This window comes from Herpailurus yagouaroundi, unplaced genomic scaffold, assembly GCF_014898765.1.
Source record: "Herpailurus yagouaroundi ecotype Mexico unplaced genomic scaffold, PumYag 166, whole genome shotgun sequence".
NCBI lineage: Eukaryota > Metazoa > Chordata > Mammalia > Carnivora > Felidae > Herpailurus > Herpailurus yagouaroundi.
Genome location: NW_024412407.1, coordinates 9338836 through 9361956, shown reverse-complemented (window position 1 = coordinate 9361956; position 23121 = coordinate 9338836). Strand labels below are relative to the sequence as shown.

Below are 23121 nucleotides of genomic sequence, written 5' to 3'. Positions count from 1 at the left end.
TCCAATGACTTCCCCCACCATCTCCCTAGCTCACACCCATCATCTCTTATCTGAACCATTGTGATAGATTAGTGGCTCTTCCCTCAATTCCAGCATTGTTCCCTACAGCAGCCTGAGTGATTTTTTTTTTTAATACCTATGATGTCAGTTTCCTGCTCTCAGTTTTCAAGAGGCTTCCTACAACACTTAGACTAAAATCCACATTTCGTCCAATGACACACCTAGATTATTTGGCCCCTGCTTGCCTCTCATTTGTTTCTTATTGCTCCTACTTTGGCTTACCTCCCTCTTGTTATAGCTGGCTTGTATGCTGATGCTCACAAGTGCCATTCTCATTTTCTTATCAAAGCCTTTTCATTTGCTCTTCCCTCAGCCCAGAACTTTCTTTCCTCAGATCTTGGCAGGGGTCTAGACTCACCCTTCACATTTCAAGAGCCCAAGGCAAAAGTGAAAATAGAGACTCTGTATCTTGTGTTTAAAACGATTAGACAACAGAGGTGCCAGGAGACTCAAGTCAGTTGAGCATCCGACTCTTGATTTCAGCTCAGGTCATGATCTCACGGGTCATGAGATTGAGCCCCGCATCGGGCTCTGTGCTGGGCGTGGAGCCTGCTTGAGATTCTTTCTCTGTTCCTCATGTGCAAGCTCTCTCTCAAAAAACAAACAAATGAATAAATAAATAAAATGCTGAGACAACAAACTGCCAAATGAAATAGATTATATTCTCTTGCCTTGACAAATGGACTTTCTTGGTGACAATTTTTCTTCAGTGGAAAGCTATGGTTATTACATGACATAGTAGACAGTATCAAAGATTTCTAAATTTAATAATATCTATAATGACTATCAAAATTTTAATTAAATTGTCTAAGTAAAGATGAAATTGTATTTCTTTTTTGGAAAAAGCATGTAAATTGTAGTAAATATTTTTATACACATAAAACGACCCACAATTCTGGTGTTCAACGTCCATTTAATTTCAGTGTAAAAAGTCGAATTAATTTGTATCTCCAAAACTACAAATCAGAACATGAAAAGAGGGAAGGAAGTGGACATTTAGCATCAATGGGAAATAGTTTTTCACCATGCAAGAATATGTTATTTTCCGAGAGGAATCTGACAACCCCATATAACCTGTCTTTCACCTTAGCGCCGCTGTTACTTGTATCCTCTCCAGCTTGAACCGCGGAGCAACTCACCCACCCTAACAGCATTAGGACACTGTGGCCTTTAGTTTTGAGGTCACAGCCCAAGAGATTTCTGACAAGAGTTTCCCTGGAGCCTGAGCAGTTTTATTCACGAGGAGAGACATTTAGGGTCCCTCGTTGTGCTGTGCCAGCACTGAGCGCCAGGTTCTGAGTAACAGAAGCACTCATGTGTTCTCTACAAATTTGTTTTTGTGTGTTTGTGATATGTGGGTCCCTCTAGCCAGCAGAGCCTGGGGAAACTGCCCTCTTGCCTGAGCCTAAGGGTGATGTTACAAAGCTCATGCCTATGATTCTTCCAGGCTTTGATTCAAACACCACCTCGTTAGGTACTCCCCAACATGCATGCACACATAAATGCCCACATATACACACATGTGCCCTTATAATTCTCTAGTCTCTTTTCCAGATTTAATTTACTTCAGAGTACTTATTCCTACCTGACGTATGCTGTGTACTAATTTTTTATTGTGTATGTCCCCACATACAGAATATGTAAGCTCTGTAAATAAATATTCCCTAACTCTTTCCTCTCTGGGTCACTGCTGGGCAGTGTGTGCGTGTGTTCAGGGTCAGTGAACAGGAGCATCAGCTAGAAAGAAGGTAACACACGGAATGCAGGAAAATTACCCAGTTTGCTGTTGTCCAGGGATACTTCTGACAAATACCATAAAATAACTACTGTTTGCAGACTTGTGTGTTTGCAATTAAAACTAAGGGTATCTTCGATAGATTTTTTTGGTTTGGGAGTAAAGCAATGAAGGCTAATTGCACACGTTCCCCTTCAGTTTTCTGCAGTGAGAACTTGAATGCATCCTCTGAAGTCCTTTCTCACCCTCTGTGGCCCCTTAGCTTGTGTCCTTAAATGAGCTCATAAACACCTTACCGAAATCAGATCCTCACCCTTACAAATATGTTTACATGATAATATCATTTACTAAATAATAAAATGTAAAGTGAGAAAGATAAGTCCTAGCTCAATAAAACTCAAATGGAAAAACAATTAGCAAGACAGCTACAATCTAAATGCAAACAAAAAATATTCTCATACATAATTCTCATAAATAGAAAGTTCCTGTATTTCCTGAGCTTTTTCTTTTCGTTCTTTCTTTTTTCTTCTTTTGGTCTTTTCCTCCTCTAGTCTCTTAGTCTTTCTCTCAAACCATCACTCATAGATTATACCGGTAAAAAGTACATACAGGAAATCATTGTAAAAAATAACGTTAATATGTCATGACTGAAGCCAAAAATACATAGTTTCCTTATAATAGCAGTGAAGGAGAAAAAAATGTAGAACTCATCCCATTAAAAGGGTTATTAATAACACTTCACTAATAACATAGACTTCACTGGGTCAGCAGTTTAGCTCAAACAGTCCCTGACAGCAAGCAACCTCATCAGGGTTTGGTTCCTTTTTTCTTTTGAAATGTTTCTTTGCTAAATTGTTTCTGGTGTGCCTATGTCAATGGCTTCAAAGCATTCCTTTTCTTTTTTTTTTTTTTTTTATTTTAAACTTTAAAATGTATGCTCTCCCTTCAGAAGTTTCATACAGCCTTCTAAGCGGTTGGAAATTGAACCTTTTCATGCCAGTAATGATGATCAGTTAGCTGATGTAAACATTCAGTAGCTATCCAAAATGTCTGCATCAAATGCTAAGTAAAAATATGAGATTTCATGTTTTATTCTAAAGACATAGACTCTTTTATAAATAGACATCATGAATTAAGAGTGATTTGTGGTTTCCTTGGAAAATTCTGCCACCTAGAATTTATATATAGGAATCTACAGCTAGAAAAATGAGGTAGACCCCAGAGTTTTAGGGAGAAGACATGTATAATTCTACACAATATCTGATGGAAAAGAGGAGAAAGGAGGAAAGGAAATCTTAGTGATAGATTCACAGTGTTTCAGGAAAAGAATGATGTAATGTTCTCAAATTAACTTTACTACAGGTTTGAGCAGTACTCTGGGTACAAATTGCATGGCCTAGAGCCATGATTATCTCTGTTTATCTGTAGAAGAGTGTGTTTTATTAACAAGGCTTTATTAAATTACTATGTGCCAGGAAGTGTGCTATCCACTAAAAGTGTAAAATGTAATACACATTCCAGGGAGGAAGAGCTACCTATTTTTAAAAAACAACAACAACAAAAACATCTCATTTAATACCCAAAAGAATCGAAAGCAGGGTCTTGAAGAAATAGTTGTATGCCCATGTCCATTGCAGCATTACTCACAATAGCTAAGACATGGAAGCAACCCAGTTGTCCCAGGACAGATGAACTTCTAAACAAAATGTGGTATATACATACAATGGAATATTATTCAGCTTGAGAAAAGGAAATTCTGACACGTGCTACAGTGTGGATGACCCTTGATGACATACATTATGCTAAGTGAAATAAGCCAATCATAGACATACACAAAAACTAATACTGTGTGATTCCACTTATATGAGGTACCTATTATGTTTAAAATCATAGACACAGAAGTAAAACAGTGATTGCCAGGGACTGGGGGAAGAGGAAATGGAGAGTTACTATTTAATGAGTATAGAGTTTCAGTTCTACTAGAAGAAAAGAGTTCTGGAGATGGGTGGTGGTGATGGCTGCATAACAATATGAATGTAATTAATGCCACTGAACTATACAGATAGAAGTGGTTAAAATGGCAAATTGATGCTGCGTGTATTTTATCACAATAAAAAAAAATCCAAAAAATGACCACGCTTTTTTAAGTATGTACTAGAAACAATGTACTGTGCAGTCACTGAAGAGGAAACAATTACCTCTGTGTCAGGTGGAGACATGACCAGAGAAGTCTTGCAGCACAGGGATAGCTGAGGCAAGGAGACACACAATACATTAGCCTTGGAGGCAAGGACACACAATACATTAGCACTTGCTCAGTCATTGCCACTTAACATCAGATTAACCAACACTCCTGTCCCGTCTAGAAACATACTGCCTGGAATCCATGGCTACTGGTTCCTGGTGGGAGTGACTGTCCTCTGGAGTGCCCCAGAGTTTCCCTCTCACTGAAGACTTGTGTGCTTATCACGTCAGACATGTTGATTCCCCAGAATGTGTGCCAATTGTATTAAGGATTGTAATTACTCAAATTAAGTATTTTGTAAACCAATTGTATTTCAGCATGAAAAGGAATAGAATTGTTGGTCTCTAAAAACGTACGCTTTGGAAATTCTCCATGAATTAATCCCTATTAAAAAAATTGAAGTTGTTGTTGTATTGTGTAGGTAAGACACCTAAAAGTAACTGCATTTATTACTTTGCAAGTGCACTTAAATTTCTCTTCCTCTTTAATGAAAAATGCAAAAAAGATAAAAATAATGCAAGATCAATTATGAGAAACTTCAGTCAGCAGACCTGTTCTCAAAGAAAAAGCCTTGGACCTACACTGAAGTTTGACGACTAAATGAGACATTTGTATTTTAATTATGAACAGCTCAATATAGATACATAAAATTACGTACATAATCTTTTATCAATTCTCTTTCTCTACCACACATCAATTACAGGTATGGTTTCCTTGGTTCAGAAGATATAGTGGGTCACCCGGCTGACTCAGTTGGTAGAGCATGTGATTCTTGATCTTGAGATCATGAGTTTGAGACCCATGGTAGGCCTGGGGCCTGCTCCTGAAGCCAAGACTACACTATATGTTAACTAACTTGAGGGGAAAATAAAAGAATTAATAAATAAATATTTTTTGAAAAGAAGACATAGTGGTTTATTTTTTTATGGGTAGTTGGGCAAAACTTCATTGGAAGTACATCCATAATATATTTAAAGATATCATTTTAACCTTTGCCTAATTTTTATGTAACTTATGTAGAGGGATAGTGTTTAACTTGGGATTAGTATGTTATTCAAATGGACTCATTCTTCTGAAAAGTAAAACCGAAGTTCCACATGAGAAAATGGGAAGGCATAAGAATTAAATTAGTAATAATTGAAGGGGAAAGATGCAAGTTTCTAGGGTAAAAGACAACTCAGAAAAAACCCAATCACAGTGGGCCAACTGAAAGTAGAAAAATCCATAAGCTAATAAAGAAAAAGAGGAAGATTTCATTAGATCATGAGAGGCCATCCAATCCAAGTCATCCTCTTATGCAAAGATCACTTCGGAACATTTTACCTGCTTAATTCTGCACACTAGGTGGCGATAGGGAGGTTGCTGTTACAGAATGGTGCCAGTAGTATGTAGCCATAATTAGTGGGTTCTCCTCCCAGTACTAGGCCCATTGAGCTCTTTTCAGATGTGGAAAGAGGCAAACATTTTCTGGCCAGAGAGGTAAGCCAAAGGTTCTATTGTCCAGTGATTTTCTACTCAAATAAATGCTACAATATATATAGTTCTATGACATGGTTGGCCTCTGCTGGTAAGAATTTTCTTCACATGCTTGATTAGATCTGGATCCTTCATCTTTTGGAGATTTGCCCCCTGCACTTGTGGATACAGTTTGGGGAGGTCCAGTTTGGCTCTTTGATAATGTCTCTGGAGCTTGAAATGATTTCCAGTGGTGAAGCCCATCATGACCCATGTACCTCATATGAGGTAAGCCTATGACATAGTGGTTTAGAGCATAGACTCTGGAACCAGATTGTCTATGTTGAATTATGACTCTATCACTTATTAGCTGTGTAACTTAATTAATCTCTTTGCACTTTAGTTTTATCATCTATTTAATGGGGCTAATAATAGTAACTATCTAAGAGATTTAGTGTATGTAAAGCCTTAGAACAGTGCCTGACACAATAAATGCTATAGAAGGAACAGCTATTACCAGTACTAGTAATGGCACTGATATCCCTGCTACTGACTGTACTCTGCCAGGGACAGAGAGACAGAAGGATAGGAAGAGGAGCGGGCATTTGGAAAAGGGAATGGCCTGCAAACCACTGAGTTGTGAGCATGCCCACTGGAGGTGTATAGTACCTGGGGGGAAGATGGATGATGAGGTGGTCTCCCGTCCGGATGGGGATGCTGCTTTTCGGCCATCCCACTGCTAACCCACCCTACACCTTTAATCCTCTCTGCTCTCTTGATCACTTATTGTATGCCTGGTTTTGAGATCCTAATGAACGTAGAGATTGAGCGGTCTCACACTCTGACAAATTTACAATTTAGCAAAAGGTTCTCACACATAAATAATGCAAGAGAATACATGTTGTTAGGAATACATTATATATTCTGTATGTAAAAGTGTATTACTAGTGCAAAGAAGAAGGTGCAACAAACTGACCTGAGAGAGGCTGATAGAAAGTAATCATTGAGCTGGATCAATAAGAATTTATCCATAAATGGTAGCATAAAATAATAAGCATCCTGCATATATAGTTGCCATCACTAGAATTAATAGAAGAGGTCATCAGGGTGCTCTTTCCAAATACAGCAACAAACCTTCTGCCCTACACTGAAAGATTTGGAAAATATAACATCTGTATCACAAGGTCATGGGTATTTTCAATTTGACTTCTCCTTGATAAAACTCTGAAATAAATTGTTGACCCAAACCACCTATCTATGATTTAGTCATATGACTTCTGAAATATTTCTTTCCTCCATCTTCCTATTTTTTTTAGCTCTCTCGGTTAGACAACTGGCAAGATAAAAATGAACATGAAATGTTGAAAACAACCAAGAGAAAGCTATAACCATTGTTCACTGTCTTTCCCTTCAATACAATACAATAAAAGGAGATTCCATAAAATCATTCCACTTTGGTATCATACTTTATGGGCAATGTCATTCTGACATCATTATTCTGGGCCTCACGTTGACATTATAGAAATGGGGACGGGCGAGCTAACTTTTTCCTGAATGCTCACTAAAGATTGGAAATGGACAAAGAGGAGATCAAGCACTCAGTGGTGGGATTTGGCACAGAAAAGCAGCTACAGCATAGCTCTGACTTCTACCCCGAAATTTATTCATTGTGTGACATTGGAAAAGTTCCAGAACTTCTGTAAAATGTGGACACTAATTCTTACCCTCTGGTATTTCTGGAATATTAAGAAAAATAATTAAAATAGAATACCTAGCACATTATAGATACTTAGTAAATGTTTCTTGAATGCATAAACATACAAAATGCAGTTCTTTTTATTCTTCACCTTTTTCAAAAATACTTTATTGGTTTTTAATTTCAACAATAATTGTATCCATTTGCTAGGGCTGCCATCACAAAGAACCACAAATCGGGTGGCTTAAACAGCAGAAATTTGTTGTCTTGCAGTTCTGGAGGCTGGAAGTCTAAAAGCAAGATGTTGACAGCAATGTTGGCTCCTTCTGAGGGCTATGAGGGGAGGCGGTCGGTGCTCCAGGTTTCTCTCCTTGACTGTAGATGGCCATCTTTTCCCTGTGTCTTCACATCGGCTTCCCTCGATGCCTGTCTGATGCTCTGAATTTCCCCTTTTCGTAAGGGTACCAGTCATCAGAACACCTACTACAGTATGATCTCATTTTAGTTTAACTGATTACATCTGTATGAATTTCAAATAAGGCACATTCTGGGGTACTGGGGAGCAGGTAGGACTTTAAATATGAATTTGAGGGGGATATAATTCAACTCATAAAGGTAATGAAGGCTTTGTGTAGTAATTCAAGCAATAACAACATATGGAAAATTAATGTTCTCCTCCCCCAATTTAGTTCCATTCTTCTGCTTCCAACATTTTGGAATGTATCCTTCCATAGGTCTTTCTGTGACCCCCAACACCCCAGATATTACATAGTCCTATAGTTAGGCACACACCCACCTATACAGCCCCTTTATAAAAATTCAAATGTATTACAACTATTATTTAGCCCTTGTTATTTTCACTTCACAATATATCATGGATATTTGTCTAAATCAATGAGTGTAGACCTATGTAAATGTTTGAAAATATTCTAGAGTATACATAAAATAATAACCTATTCAATATTTGTCTTACTGGTAGATGTTCAGGGCACTTCAGCGTTTGGGGTGTTCATTTCTTAAATGCAGAAATATGCAGTTTCACTCAGCTGTTTCCTTAAAACTAGTGTTTCTATTTAGGTAAGTTAGATTCCTAGAAGTGACATTTCTAGGTCAAAGATCTGCACATTTAAATTCAATATTACGGGGCACCTGGGTGGCTCTGTTGGTTGAGCATCTGACTTTGGCTCAGGTCATTATCTCGCGTTCATGAGTTCAAGCACTACACCAGGCTCTGTGCTACAGCTTAGAGCCTGGAGCCTGCTTTGGATTTCTGTGTCTCCCTCTCTCTCTCTGTCCTTCCCGCATTCATGCTCCGTCTCTCAAAGAATAAAATAAAACAATAAAAACATTGTAAATAAATAAAGTTAATATTGCCAGGTGACTTTCATTTTTTTTTTAATTTTTTTTAACGTTTATTTATTTTTGAGACAGAGAGAGACAGAGCATGAATGGGGGAGGGGCAGAGAGAGAGGGAGACACAGAATCGGAAGCAGGCTCCAGGCTCTGAGCCATTAGCCCAGAGCCCGACACGGGACTCGAACCCACAGACCGCGAGATCGTGACCTGAGCTGAAGTCGGACGCCTAACCAACTGAGCCCCCCAGGCGCCCCCCAGGTGACTTTCAAAAACGTTTTAGCAATTCACACATTCACCAGTAGTGTCTAAGAGGTATCAGTTTTATCCACACTTTGGCCAAAGTAGATTTGGTCCATTTTTTTTAAATTCCTGTCTCTCCAATACATGAAACATATCTCTTTATTTCTTTAATGTACATATCCCTGACCATCACTGCGATACAGCATCTTTTTAAATGTTTACTATTTGTTTCCTTCATCCGATAATTACTAATCATCTTGTATACCCATTTTTCTGTTATATTTCTTGTCTTTTATTCATTTGCAAGAGTCATTGTCTAAAATAAAAGGGAAATTAGCATCTTCTAATATTTGTTGCAAATATTCTTTCCCACTCTATCATTTGTCTCTCAACTTTTTAATAGTGCCTTTTGACATTCAGAAATTTTATGTATATACTCAAGTCAATCTATTTCCTTAATGATCTGTGAATTTTTCTGCCTTGCCCATGAATGCCCTTACCCTACCCCCAAGATTCATAGTCTTCATTATATGCTAATATTCTCTTTGTATTTATTCAAGTTACAGATCTCTTTGTTTTTCTTTCAGGTGAATATTTCATTACCTTAATGCTATATATAAGGTAATTGTTCTTTTTCCCACTAAATTGAAATATAAGCATCACTCTATACTAAGTTCGTATTTTAAAGAAACCTTGAATCCATTCCTGTGCTCTCTGTTCTGTTTCATTGATCAGTTTGTTCATTCCTGAGCTAATATCCATATTATTTCGGTTGTAGTAGCCATGTAGGAAAGTTTACTCTCTGGTATGGCAAGTTCCCTTCATTGTTTTCCTTCAAAACTTTCTTGACAATACTCACGCACTTTTTCTTCCATGTGAACTTCAGAATGATTTTGATGGGTTAAAACCGACAACAATAACAACAGTGAGACTCTGATCGAAATTGCTTTCAATATATGTATATGGGAATATTAATGATTTTCCCTATACAGGAATCACACGCATCAACCATATGAGCTCAATAGGAAAGCTGTGGCTTAGAAAGGTCGTGTGCCTTGCTAAAGGCCATGCAGCTGGCAAGAGACAGCAACTGCCTTTAATGTCTTTCTGGCACAAATTCCATAACATTAATCACCTCCTTCATTGATATCAGAGAAGGAAAGTAATAAATTGAATTACTGAGGTTCTCCTGACTAAACTACATAGCAGCTTGACTATTTACAAAGCTGTCGAGGCTAGCAGGATTTGACCAAGCATGGCACCAATTTATAAGCAGATTGTTAGCTTTTATCTCAATAAATTGTTTCTCGTTTTTCAAAAGATCTATATAGAATAAGAATAAGAATAAAGTTCCATTTACTAAGTACCTGGAAGATTCCTGGTTCAAACACATCTTTACTGACACAAAATCTGTCATTATAACTTCACTTTTTTGGTTTAAGAATGTATTCTTCTAAAATGTAAATATTCTTGTTTGTTTGTTTGTATTAGAGAGAAAGTGTGTGAGCAGGGGAGAGGGGCAGAAGGAGAGAGAGAACCTCAAACAGGCCCCACGCTCAGGACACAGCCCACTGCAGGGCTCAATTCCACGACCCTGGGATCATGACCTGAGCCGAAATCAAGAGTCGGACGCTCAACTGACTGAACCACCCAGGTGCCCCTGAATGTAAATATTCTTCTACAGATTACTGCATATATTGGTGTGAATTGGTTTAATTGCTACTCTTTTAATAACCAGCTAGCAAAGTCTCTACTGATAAAGGTTTGCTCTTGGGTGGTGGGACATGGAAAGGGGCATGGCTTTAGAAGGTGGGACGCCACCTCAGAGTGGCCAGGGTTAAAAAGGATGCTGGAGGCTAGAAGAAATCTGCAAAGGCGGACAGACTAGCCAGCAGATAGCATAGAAGGGAGGTGGGGCCGAGTGAGAGACAAGAGGCCACCACAGTTACTTCACACTGTGTGTCCACTGGGCTAATCGGTTCTGCCCAGACAGCAGGAGACAAATGAAGCAAATCCTCTGGAAGAAATGGATGGCTGGCCTTGGTCTGCTCTCCCTCCTACACTGACAGGACTCATAGCTAGCTCGCCTATTCTCAGAGCAACCACATTTCTTAATAGGAACTCTGGCCACAGTTTGCCATCTCTGCTGCTCAGAAATAAAGCCCTTTTCAAAACATTTCAGAAAATAAAACAACAAGAAGGTCATCCTCCAGGGAAGAGCTTAGCCTGAAGCTGGAAACTGGTTGTTAACAGATGGACCCATCAGGCAGCAAATAGGAAAACAGGCGAGGACTAAACCAGGCAAATCAAAACTTGTCAAAGTCAGTTAACTGACCAGTCAGTACTATTGAGCACCAGCTATGTGCAAAGTGCTGGTTAAATCGAGTTTTAAAAAACCACTCAGTGTAACAGACCGATATGGGCTACACATCACCTGAACGCTCCGTAATTTTTGCATGTCTCCAACTCCCTTTTTGTTCTCGGCAGAATAAAATTAGATTCTGCCCCTCATAGGAAATCACAGTGGTGATGTCAAGCATAAATTTTCTACTCATTCTGCTTGTGTGTGATGTCTGTTTCTTTAAATTAGTGGATCAAAGTCATGCTTGTAATATTTTCTCAGAAGAAATCAATGGGTACAGCATAAATTGAGGAGCAAATAATTTTCATTATAGGGAGAAATAATGTCAACTTACTACTCCAGAATGTAGGATGAAGTATTAGTGATGTATTTGTTAACTTGGAGAGAGAGAGAGAGACAGACACACAGAAACCAAAAAACAGACTCTCAACTACAGAGAACAAACTGATGGTTACCAGAGAGGAGGCGGGGAGTGGGGGATGGGTGAAATAGGTGATGGAGATTAAGGAGTGTGCTTGTCATGATGAGCACTGGGTGATGTGTGGAATTGTTGAATCACTGTATTGTACACCTGAAACTAATGCTACACTGTATGCTTACTAACTAGAATTAAAATAAGAACTTTAGAAAAATATTCATTAACTTGGGGTGCCTGAGTGGCTCAGTCGGTTAAGCGTCTGACTTTGGCTCAGGTCATGATCTCACGGTTTGTGGATTTCAAGCCCGGCGTCGGGCTCTGTGCTGACAGCTTAGAGCCTGGAGCCTGCTTTAGATTCTGTCTCCCTCTCTCTCTCTCTCTCTGCCCCTCCCCTGCTCGTACTCTGTCTCTCTCTCTCAAAAATAAGTAAACATTTAAAAAATATATTCATAACTTAGTAAAAAGATTGGCATCAATCCTAAATTCTCCATATGTGGGTATAATAGGTTTGCCTAAAACATTTTCAAATAGAAGGGAGGTTATTTTAAAATGCAATACAAAAGTCCATTATTTAAGAGTATAAAAGGTGCGTCTCACTACTGTGCACCAAACTCCAGCAGTATATTAATGCAGGCAGGTGTCTGAAACAATCATATGTTTTTTGCAATAGACATATACCTCCACTAAAAACGCAAACAAACAAACAAAATGCCCGTGTAGAAATGGAGTTTGGTGGAAGTGGTGCTGGATTAGAGGTCACAGGTTCTCTACCAGGCTGTGCTCGCTCTGCTGAGGGCATTGCATGTACCAGGTGGAAGATGCAAATGAGCTGAAGCACAGCCATGGGCTTTGAGAACTGCAAAAACCTACTAAAGGCAAAACATTCTATTATCATGTGACAATTGGGGTGCTTTACTTGGGTCTGCGTAAGTAAAAAATTTTAAATGCCGGTACGAAAATTTATATTCCATCGGAAAGCTCACCATTCAAAGATTTTTGCAGTTTTTTGTAATGTAAATGTACCATCCCTAAATCGATTTGTTTTTGTGAACTTAATTTATTTGGTTCTCTTAAAATGAGGTTGCTTTACTGGTCATACATGACAGTTTCATGTTTGTTCATCTAATCGGTTCAAATCATTCTGTCCTCAAAGGTCCCCTAAGTGCTCAGTTGGGTAGTGATTGCTTCAGTTCCTGTACGGGCCACAGAAAGCAAGGGTGGCAGTGTCACCACCCCCAGGAGTCCCAGGATCTCCACTTAAATCCCAACGCCCCATATTCTCTCCTTAGAACTTTCGTTAAAGAAACTAAAGCATAGTACAGCAACAGGGAAAAAATGGAAAAGAGCTCCTTCGTTGCATGAAACTTTAAATTTTTTTTAACGTTTATTCATTTTTGAGAGACAGAGAGAGACAGAGTATGAACGGGGGAGGGGCAGAGAGAGGGAGACACAGAACCCAAAACTGTCAGCACAGAGCCCGATGTGGGGCTCAAACCCAGGAACCATGAGATCACGACCTGAGCTGAAGTCAGACGCTTAACTGACTGTGCCACCCAAGCGCCCCCATTGCACGAAACTTTAAATTTAAAACTGAAAATCACATTCTGTAACTGCAACAATGACAACAAAAGGCGCTGAGGAATAATAGACTCAAAGGCAAGTATTCTGGTGCAGGGGGTGGTACGGACATCGTTGATAGTAATCAATTTTTATCCAACCTAGTAAGGAGTCTCCATGAAACTATTCTTTGTTGTCTATATGACTAAAATACAAAGACAAGAAGCCAAAGAAAATACAAGCAGCATTTAGGAAAGAATGTGGTTGGCATAATTTCATGACTGTGCTTTTATGAGTATAGATGTGTAATTTGCACTCCACTTGCTGCAAACTTAGGCTTTTATTGCAAAAATAAATGCCACAAGAACATTATTTAAATGACCAGAAAAAGTGGAATGCTAACATTTAAAGAGTATGTAATATGATTCTTCTTAAAACCGTAAGGTACATAGAATTATAAGTTATAATTATTAGGTTATTTTACTTATGTTAATTAATTTATAATAATATCTTTATTCTAGGTTATAATTATTAACTTATAATTATTAATTTATTTTATTTATATTAATTTATATTATAAACTTGTATATTCAAATTTGGACACAATTAAGGGGTAGGTGTATACAGCCATATAAGGCTTTTTCAACTCTTACATTCAAAGGGTCTCACAGTCCTTGATCTAGAAACATCTTTGTGAGCATTATAGGAAATTAGAAAATGTTCTTTCTATAGTCACAACCATGAGAAGAAAATTGTGGGTTGCCATTAAGACCCAGCTCCTCCCATCCATTTTTTAAACTACTCAACCCCTCTCATTTTAAATAGCTCAAAATTACAAAAGACCAGATTCCTCATTCAGTTTCACCCACACAATTCCCACTGCCTTTTTGCAAATTGCATTAAATACATCTGAAGCTACATTTATCCCAAGTGAATATGGTATTTATTTATTTGACTTCAAATTAATATTCATTTTGTGTTAAAGAAATTTGTTAGCATGTTTTTGAAAACCTCAAAGGTCCTAGAAAATCTATTTTAGTATGTGTTTTTAATTCTTGACTTTCAGCCACCTACTAAGCATTTACTGTGTAGCAGTCCCTGTCTTAGGTACCAGGTGTGCCAAAATGAACAGGATACAGTCTTCTCAATTCTAAAACTAAGAATTAATAAGGGAATAATTCTTCAGGTCTAATCTATCAACATATTTATTTGCAGATGCTCCATGTAGAATTCACAAGATAAACATGAAAGGGTAAAATAGCCATTGTTGGTGAAATTATGTAACTGATAATTTCCCTAACTTGCTTCATCCACTTTTTGGGTACTCAGTATCAGTGTTTCAGTGTGTGTAACATCACTTGCTTCTGTCAAATGACGTTATTTAGACTATCCCATTGTGAGTGTGTAATTCTTTTTTTTTTTTTTTTATGTTTATTTTTGAGAGAGACAGAGCACGAGCAGGGGAGGGCCAGAGAGAAAGGGAGACAAAGCATCTGAAGCAGGCTCCAGGCTCTGAGCTGTCAGCACATGGGGCATCTGACATGGGACTTGAAACCACAGACTGCGAGGTCGTGACCTGAACAAAAGTCAGACGCTTAACCGACTGAGCCACCCACGTGCCCCATGAGTGTGTAATTCTGTAAAAATAAACATGACGTGTTTTACCATCCTTAAAAGGACAGAGAGCATAGATGGGTTCCAAGTTCTTCCACCCCATCAGTTATTTCCTAGCAGCCTTTCTGTCCACAGCACACAGCTTTAAAAAGGTACACCATGTTGGTGATGGGAGTTGTGGCCCTGGATCTTTTCCTCCAGACTCACCACATGCCCATACTTTCTCTATACACTCAATCATTTTATGTCTATTTAAAACCCTTCAATATTGCCTTAAAACCATCAGTATAAAATCCAAGCTTCTTGGAATGGCATTGGAGGATCATCATGATCTGTCCCTTCCTTAGGTCCAGTGATATCAATTACTTGCAGTCCCCAGAATATACCCTGCTCTGCTTTTTCTCCTGACTTTTGCATATTTTGGCCCCTAGAATCCTCATCTTCCCTCTGTTCCCTTATTCTGGCTAACCTTTGTGTGTCCTTCAATGCTCAGCTTAGCTGTCTTCTTCCCCAGAACCTTTCTTGATGAGCAAAGAGGTCAAGTGACTATCATACAGTAGGTTAGGTGCCTATCAAAAATTGTCCCATAGAGGGGTGCTTGGGTGACTCAATTGGTTAAGCATCCTACTTTTGATTTTGGCCCAGGTCATGTTCTCATACATCAGGCTCTGCAATGGGAGTGGAGCCTGCTTAAGCTTCTCTTTCTCCCTTTACCCCTTCCCCACTCGCTTGAGCATGCACACTCTCTCTCTCAAAAAAGTTGTCCCATAGAACTTTGGGCTCATCCCATTATTAGTGCCTGTCATTTTTTGTGTGTGATCATTTGTTTAAGTATCTACTTCCCCAATTATAAAAACAGAGAGTCAGTCTTATTCACCTTTGAATCTTCAATCCATGACATACATTAGGTGCTCAATAAAAATATACTGGAAAAACTAGGAAGTAAATTTGCTCTCCCTAAAATGAAACGTATAGGTTTGTTTGTTCATGTTGGCATGAGGTTCTAATCTACCAAACTGAGAATTCATGGAGGGTGGATAACTCATCGAAGATTCTCTTGCTATAAATTATGCAAATGAGAAACTATATGAGAATAACTGTTCAAAACATTTTCATTTGGCTAAGCATTAAGCATCAACTTGCGTCTGATTTTTAATTTACTGATGAACAGGGCAATACCTCATACCAGAAAAGGGATGGAGAGCTGAATACAGATTGAGGAGGCATAAGCCATGTCTATTTGTCTCAAAGGACTCCTCATTGAAGGTTGATTAACAAGCAACAATCAGTCTAATCACCTTCACACTTTGTCAAATGTCCAGCTGTCCTCCCCAGATGACACCTTTGTCATCTCCCAACTATAATGCATGATGACTACATATGAGTATCCAGAATTAGATTCATTACTCACAGAATAAAAGACAGATCAATACAGGCTGACTGAAGACCACTCATGAAAGTAAGCCTGATCATAACATATTCCCATGGCTGCCCCAATACCAGATTTTCTTCATCACCCAGATAGGTGCACTTAGACCAAGTAATCCTCCCCAACACCCGCAGTCTCAGAGTCCATTCTTCTTAGCACTTCCATTTTTTTTTTTAATGTGCTGATATTGCTTTCAATTAGTATAATGTCCTGAACTTTAAAAAGAAACCAAGTTCAGCAAATGTCAAAAGTTATCTGGCACTGATTAAAACAAAGAGGATTACTAGCCAGTTCACAAAAACCACTTCTGCTGCTGATAATATGTCTCTCTTCACTTGTGAGAGCCCATTCCTCTAGCTAGCTAGAGTTTCAGCACTTTAGGTGATGAAAATGAAACTGGGGGAAATAATGCTGAACATAAAAAATTTTTTTTGAAGTGTTCAAAATAGCAATGCATAAAATTTCATATCAAGGGTAATGTTTGCCACTAACATAAGCAGTGCAGATATCTTGATAACATCTTTTTCATTCTTATGTTTAAGCAAAATGTCTATATAAAATAATTTTATCTTATTAGGTTACACAGTGTCACTGGTAAAAGCAATATATTGGAGTTTACTACAGGGTAGTCTTGCTCTGCCAGCATTCGATTAACGTTTTTTCCAACTGTTATTTCCCTTAGCTACAGGATGATAAATGGCTTACATAAAAGTTAGCCTAAAGCATTGTGAGATAATGTTACTTGAGATCACCAAAGAGTAATTAAATAATGGTTAATCATGGTCTGAGATTTGAGTGTGTTTTATGGTATTTTGTAGCTGCACAGAAGTAAAAGGTACTGAGCTCTGAGTCTCAGTCCAGCCTGTGCAACTCTGTTTGTGATTTAGGGACAGGTCTCCTCATCATCCCTGCCTTTTTAACTTCCTTTGTTCACTGGGTGAGGCAGTGAAAATACGAAGACAATTTAGCCAAGGTCCTATGAGAAGTTTCTGATTCTCAGTTTTCTTCTGTGTAAAATGGGGCTTCTTGAAGAAGATTAAACAAAATAAAAGATGTTGAAGGACTTTGTAAGTGGCTAGGAGTCATGCATATGTTAAATGCCATCGAATAACTAAAAATAATGATGAGAATGTTTAATGAATAGAGGACCTCATTCAAATATTTGTTTCACTTTTTAAAATATTTGTCATTTGGAAATAAATTCAAACTTACAGCAAAGTTGCACAAGTAAGAATAGCACACATGTTCATCGACTGACAAATGGATAAAGAAGCGGTGATATGTATATATATATATATATATATATATATATACACATATATATATGTGTGTGTATATATATACATATATATGTATGTATATATATATATACAGTGCAATATTACTTAGCCGTAATAAAGAATGACATTTGCAGTGATGTGGATGGAGCTAGAGTGTATTATGCTAAGCAAAATAAGTCAGAAAGATAAATACCATATGATTTCACTCATACGTGGAATTTAAGAAACAAAACAGATGAACTAGGGGAAGGGAAGGAAATATAAGATAAAAACAGAAAGGGAGGCAAACCATAAGAGACTCTTAAATGTAGAAGACAAACTGGGGGTTGATGGAAGGGAGGTGAATGGGAGGATGGGCTAAATGGGTGATGGATACTAAGGAGGGCACTTGTGATGAGCAGTGAGTGTTGTATGTAATTGATGAATCGCTAAATTCTACTCCTGAAACCAATACTACTCTATATGTGAATTTACTCGAATTTCAATAAAACTTGGAAGAAAAAAGAAGAATAGCACAAAGAATACCGATATGCCTTTCATCCAGATCGTCTGCTTATAACATTTTACCCCAGCTGTTCACTCTCTCTTTCACTTTCCCTCTCTCTCAATATATTTTTTTCCTGAAACATTTAGAGATAAGTTACTAAATATAAATACTAAATACTCCTGAATATTTTAATATTTCTCAATATTATTTGATAGCTCCTAGGTGGCTCAATCAGTTAAGCGTCCAACTCTGGCTTAGGTCATGATCTCACAGTTCATGGGTTCAAGCCCTGCATTGGGCCGTGTGCTGACAGCTCAGAGTGTGGAGCCTGCTTTGCATTCTGTGTCTCCCTCTCTCTCTGCTCCTCCCCTGCTTGCACTCTGTCTCTATCTTCTCAAAAATAAATAAATTTTTAAAAAATTAAAAAAAAAGAATAGGGGTATTTGACCAAAAGGGGGGGGGGAGGGATAGGGGTATTTGCTTTCATAACCATAGCAAAGTCTTCAGCTTTAGTAAATTTAACGTTGACGTGATACTTTTATACGATCTGCCATCCATATTCAAATTCTATCTATTGACCAGTAATGTTTTATAGCATTGTTTTGTCTCCTCTAGTAGGGGATTCAGCATAGATCAGGTATTACATATGCTTGTCATGTGTCTTTAGTCTCCTTTAATCCAGAACATTTCCACAACCTTTCTTTTCTCTTCTCTGATGGTGACAATTTTAAAATACAGTCTCCCTCTTAAAAAAAAAAAAAAAAAGAACATTTCTCATTCTTCAGTTGCTTTACTTTTTAAGTGGTTATTTTATATTCATCAACTGAAGATTCTGTTCCTACCACTGAGAACCCAGAAGCCATCCCTGCAGGTAAAAAGATTGTATACACATGGTGTCTGACTTGCCACGAGTGATAATAGAGTGTTAATTCTATGTCACTCCTCTCCTGCCCTATTTCTTCCCCTCATTTTTCTTTTTTTTTTTTTTAATGTTTTAATGTTTATTTTTGAGAGAAAGAGATAGAAACAGAGCACAAGTGGTGAAGGTCAGAGAGAGGGAGACAAAAAATCCAAAGCAGGCTCCAGGCTCTGAGCTGTCAGCACAGAGCCTGATGCAGGGCTCAAACTCACGAGCCATGAGATCATGACCTGAACCTAAGTCAGAGGCTCAGCCGACAGAGCCATGCAGGTGCCCCCCCCCCCCCCCCCCCGTCATTTTTCTATTGATCCTTAAACTGTAATATCCCTTCCTGTTATCTGAACTGAAAGGATCATGGACAAGATTATGTCTGTTCCCATCATTCCCACCAGGGGGAGAGGGGAACCAGAAGAGCTGATGGTTATGACAGTCCCATAACAAGGCACAATCAGGTTTTGCTTCTCGTTCTGAATCATCCTTGATTCTTCTCCTGTACTCCCTACCTTTCTAAGCTCCTTCTAGGTTCCTCCTACGAAATGGACGAATTTCCATCATAGTTGCCCTTCCGAGTTTTCTTTTTTTTTTTCCCCAAAGTTTTTTTTTTTTATTTATTTATGGGACAGATGGGACAGACAGAGACAGAGCATGAACGGGGGAGGGGCAGAGAGAGAGGGAGACACAGAATCGGAAACAGGCTCCAGGCTCTGAGCCATCAGCCCAGAGCCTGACGCGGGGCTCGAACTCACGGACCGCGAGATCGTGACCTGGCTGAAGTCGGACGCTCAACCGACTGCGCCACCCAGGCGCCCCGCCCTTCCGAGTTTTCAACATGCTACCTTGAATCTTATTTCACTTGAGCCTTCAATCAAATGTATTCAGCAGAATAGGTTATCACCATTTTGCTTATAAGGAAACAGAGGCTCAGACACATTAAGTGATTTTCCCCACAATCAGGTACTTAGAAGGTGATAGCTCGAGGCCAAAATTCAAGGCTTCCCACTGTATTTTGATGCCTCCTTATGGTAATTTTACACTTACCCATCCTGCAATCCCCTGGCTTGGTGACCCAAGTAAGACAAGCACACTCAGGTTAATCTGCCTTTTCTTTTATGGAAGATGGCAGAGGTGTTTTTAGGTGGCATATTTAGGGTATATGGTGTTACCACTCTTTCTTAAAGAGACTTAAAATTTGGCAGAAATTAGAAATACACTTGTTGTAATACGCATTTAGCAGGTTTGAAAGAAACATATAGTCCTGAGAAATTTTCTATAAGTATTCATCAAAATTAGTCTGAGACTTTTCTTTTAATTTTTTTTTTTTTTGAAAAGAAACAGAGCGCTCATACATGCACGCGTGTCCAAGCAGAGAGAGAGGGAGACTGAGGATCTGAAGCAGGCTCCACGCTGTCAGCTCAGAGCCTAATGCAGGCCTCAAACTCCTGAATGGCAATATCATGAGGTTGGTGACCTGAGCCGAAGTGGGACGCTTAACCAACTGAGTCACCCAGGTGCCCCAGTGAATCTGAGATCTTAAGAATAATAGCATTTACTGACTTAAACTGGGGTCCATGGATCCTCCACAAAGGAGTTCATGTTTAGAATTCTGAATTTCTCTAATTGAAAATTGGCATGCCCTTAAATTATGAATGAAGCAGACCTTATGTATTAGCATACCTTCACATTAGCAGACCTATGACTATCACCAGTAGAAATCACAGCTGTTTCCGTAGCACAGTGAAATTATTTCAGATATGTCAAAATACAATTTGCTTTACTGCTTTAAACTTATGGCGGTTACTAGGCTACCCCCTAAATTTTGTGTTAAGTGCTTTAATATATAGTTATATCTGTCATTGTCATATATTTACTATATAAAAATAAAGGAGACCCTGGGTGGCTCAGTCGGTTGAGTGTCTGACTCTTGATTTTGGCTCAGGTTATGATCTCATGGTCATGAGATTGAGCCCAGTGTCGGGTTTTGAGCTGAATGTAGAGCCGGCTTAAGATTCTCTCTGTCTCCATCTCTCTCTCTCTCTATCTCTCTCTTTCCCTCTGCCCCTCTCCCCTGCTCTCTCTCTAAAATAAAAAAAAAATAATAAACAATTTTAAAAAATTATAACAACAAAAAAAGAATAATAGATTTAAATGAAAAGCTCATATTGCACAAAAACTAATTTGCAAATACACACAATCACAAAAAATATCACATAAGACAGAGGGAAGGAATCTATTAATAGTATAAACAGGCTCATTAATGAAAATTTAGAAATACACAAAGTTGAAAATGGAGAGACACTAACCACCTAACAAATGTGGAAACTAAGAGAGATTGAATCATGTATGTAGCTCTACTGGTTATTAGTAACAAACTTGGAATTAGACTTTGTATCTCTTGGCTGGTAGTCTAATGCACTTGCCCACATCTTACGAGTGTTTTATATGTAAATTCAAACATTCTCTAATTTTTTTTTAAATTTTTTTTTTCAACATTTATTTGTTTTTGGGACAGAGAGAGACAGAGCATGAACGGGGGAGGGGCAGAGAGAGAGGGAGACACAGAATCGGAAACAGGCTCCAGGCTCTGAGCCATCAGCCCAGAGCCTGACGCGGGGCTCGAACTCACGGACCGCGAGATCGTGACCTGGCTGAAGTCGGACGCTCAACCGACTGCGCCACCCAGGCGCCCCGCTAATTTTTTTTTCATATAGAACCACAAGTATGCACTGATCTAAATTACACAGAGCCAAGACAGACTTTTAGAAAAATCAAACATTAAATTGAGCAAATACCTTTTTTTAAGTTTATATATTTAATTTTTTTTAATCTTTATTTTTGAGAGAGAGAGAGAGAGAGAGAGAGAGAGCATGAGCAGGGGAGGGGCAGAGAGAGAGAGAGAGATGGAGAATCCAAAGCAGACTCCAGGCTATGAGCTGTCAGCACAGAGCCCGACACGGGGCTGGAACTCATGGACAGTGAGATCATGACCTGAGCCGAAGTTGGAGGCCTACCTGACTGAGCCGCCTAGGTGGCCCCAGTTTATTTATTTATTTTGAGAGAGAAAGAGCACAAGCCAGGTAGGGGCAGAGAGAGAGAGGGAGAGAGAGAATCCCAAACAGGTTCCACACTGTCAGTGCAGAGCCTGACATGGGGTTCAAACTCATGAACTGTGAGACCATGACCTGAACTGAAATCAAGAGTCGGATGCTCAACCGACTGAGCCACCCAAGTGCCCCAAGCAAATACTTTTTTAAAGAAAGAAAATTTATCTCATGTGGCCTCTGCCAAGGAAAATGCCTGTGAGCTACCTTTAGTCTCAGGTCAGTAGGAGAGAGTAAGATGTCCCAGAGTTGTCTTGTTTCTTCAAGGAGTTCCTTGAATTGGGCATTCAGCTGAGTCTTGGGCTATGTGTGATAATGGCATCCATTTCCAGTTAATGTTTGTATATGCTGCAAGGTAAGAGTTGAGGTTCATTTTGTGTGTGTGTATGGATGTCCCATTGTTCCAGCACCATTTGGTTGGTGAAATGACTAATAAGATATGAGATTAACTCTGGAGAAACAACACATCAAGGCTAAACATAGATGGCACATATATCATAATGCATAGGCCCCTTCCTCTTTAAGTAGAATGCCCTAGGAAATAGAATTAATATTTTAAAAGTTCACCCAGAGAAAATGAGAAACTTGGTTTCTCTCAAATCTAGGAAGATGAAAAGTAAGCACCCATATTGTTCTACTTCATAAATGCTTTCATTAGGAATTTTCTTAAATAGTAAGTAGGAGTTAAAGAGAATAATATTGCAAGAACCATAAGTGAGGCAGTTGTTAGAATACATGAAAATCCTAGCCATAAGAATGCAAAGCATAAAATCTGCAATTCCATAAATGAACTGGCCACAAATGCCCCCGTTCCAAAATGCTTTGCCAGCTTATGAGTTAAATTGTTCAAAAACTGTCCACTTGGTGGCACCATGGTGCTGCTGCAAGAAATAAGCCTTGCTTTGGGTAAAGGTTCAGTTAGGGACTGACTTCTTAATGTAGGGTTTCATGATTCTTAAACACTTGGTCATACCACAATACGTGCCAACAACAGACAATTGCCCTAGTCATTTGCACAAGAGAAGAAAAAGAAAAAAAGCATTGTAGGTTGTTCAAGCAAAGACAGAATGGGCAGGATTTAAAAGGACTTGTAGGGCAGGTTGAACTAGTGGATGGATGAAAGCCAACACAACCTGTCTTTTATCTATGTTCCTAGACAGAAATGCCTCT

The 23121-nt window shown here is 38.7% G+C and overlaps 1 long non-coding RNA gene across 2 annotated transcripts; it reads left to right on the top strand.

Moving 5' to 3' along the window:
* Positions 1-1732: 1732 nt before the first annotated feature.
* Positions 1733-21406, top strand: LOC121038690 (uncharacterized). Of its 2 annotated transcripts, none has more exons than XR_005794449.1 (3): positions 1733-1808; positions 5637-5783; positions 21363-21406. It is a non-coding gene; the product is annotated as an uncharacterized LOC121038690 (long non-coding RNA). The 2 variants fall into 2 exon arrangements; XR_005794448.1 differs by lacking the exon at positions 21363-21406 and adding an exon at positions 6812-6942.
* Positions 21407-23121: the final 1715 nt, after the last annotated feature.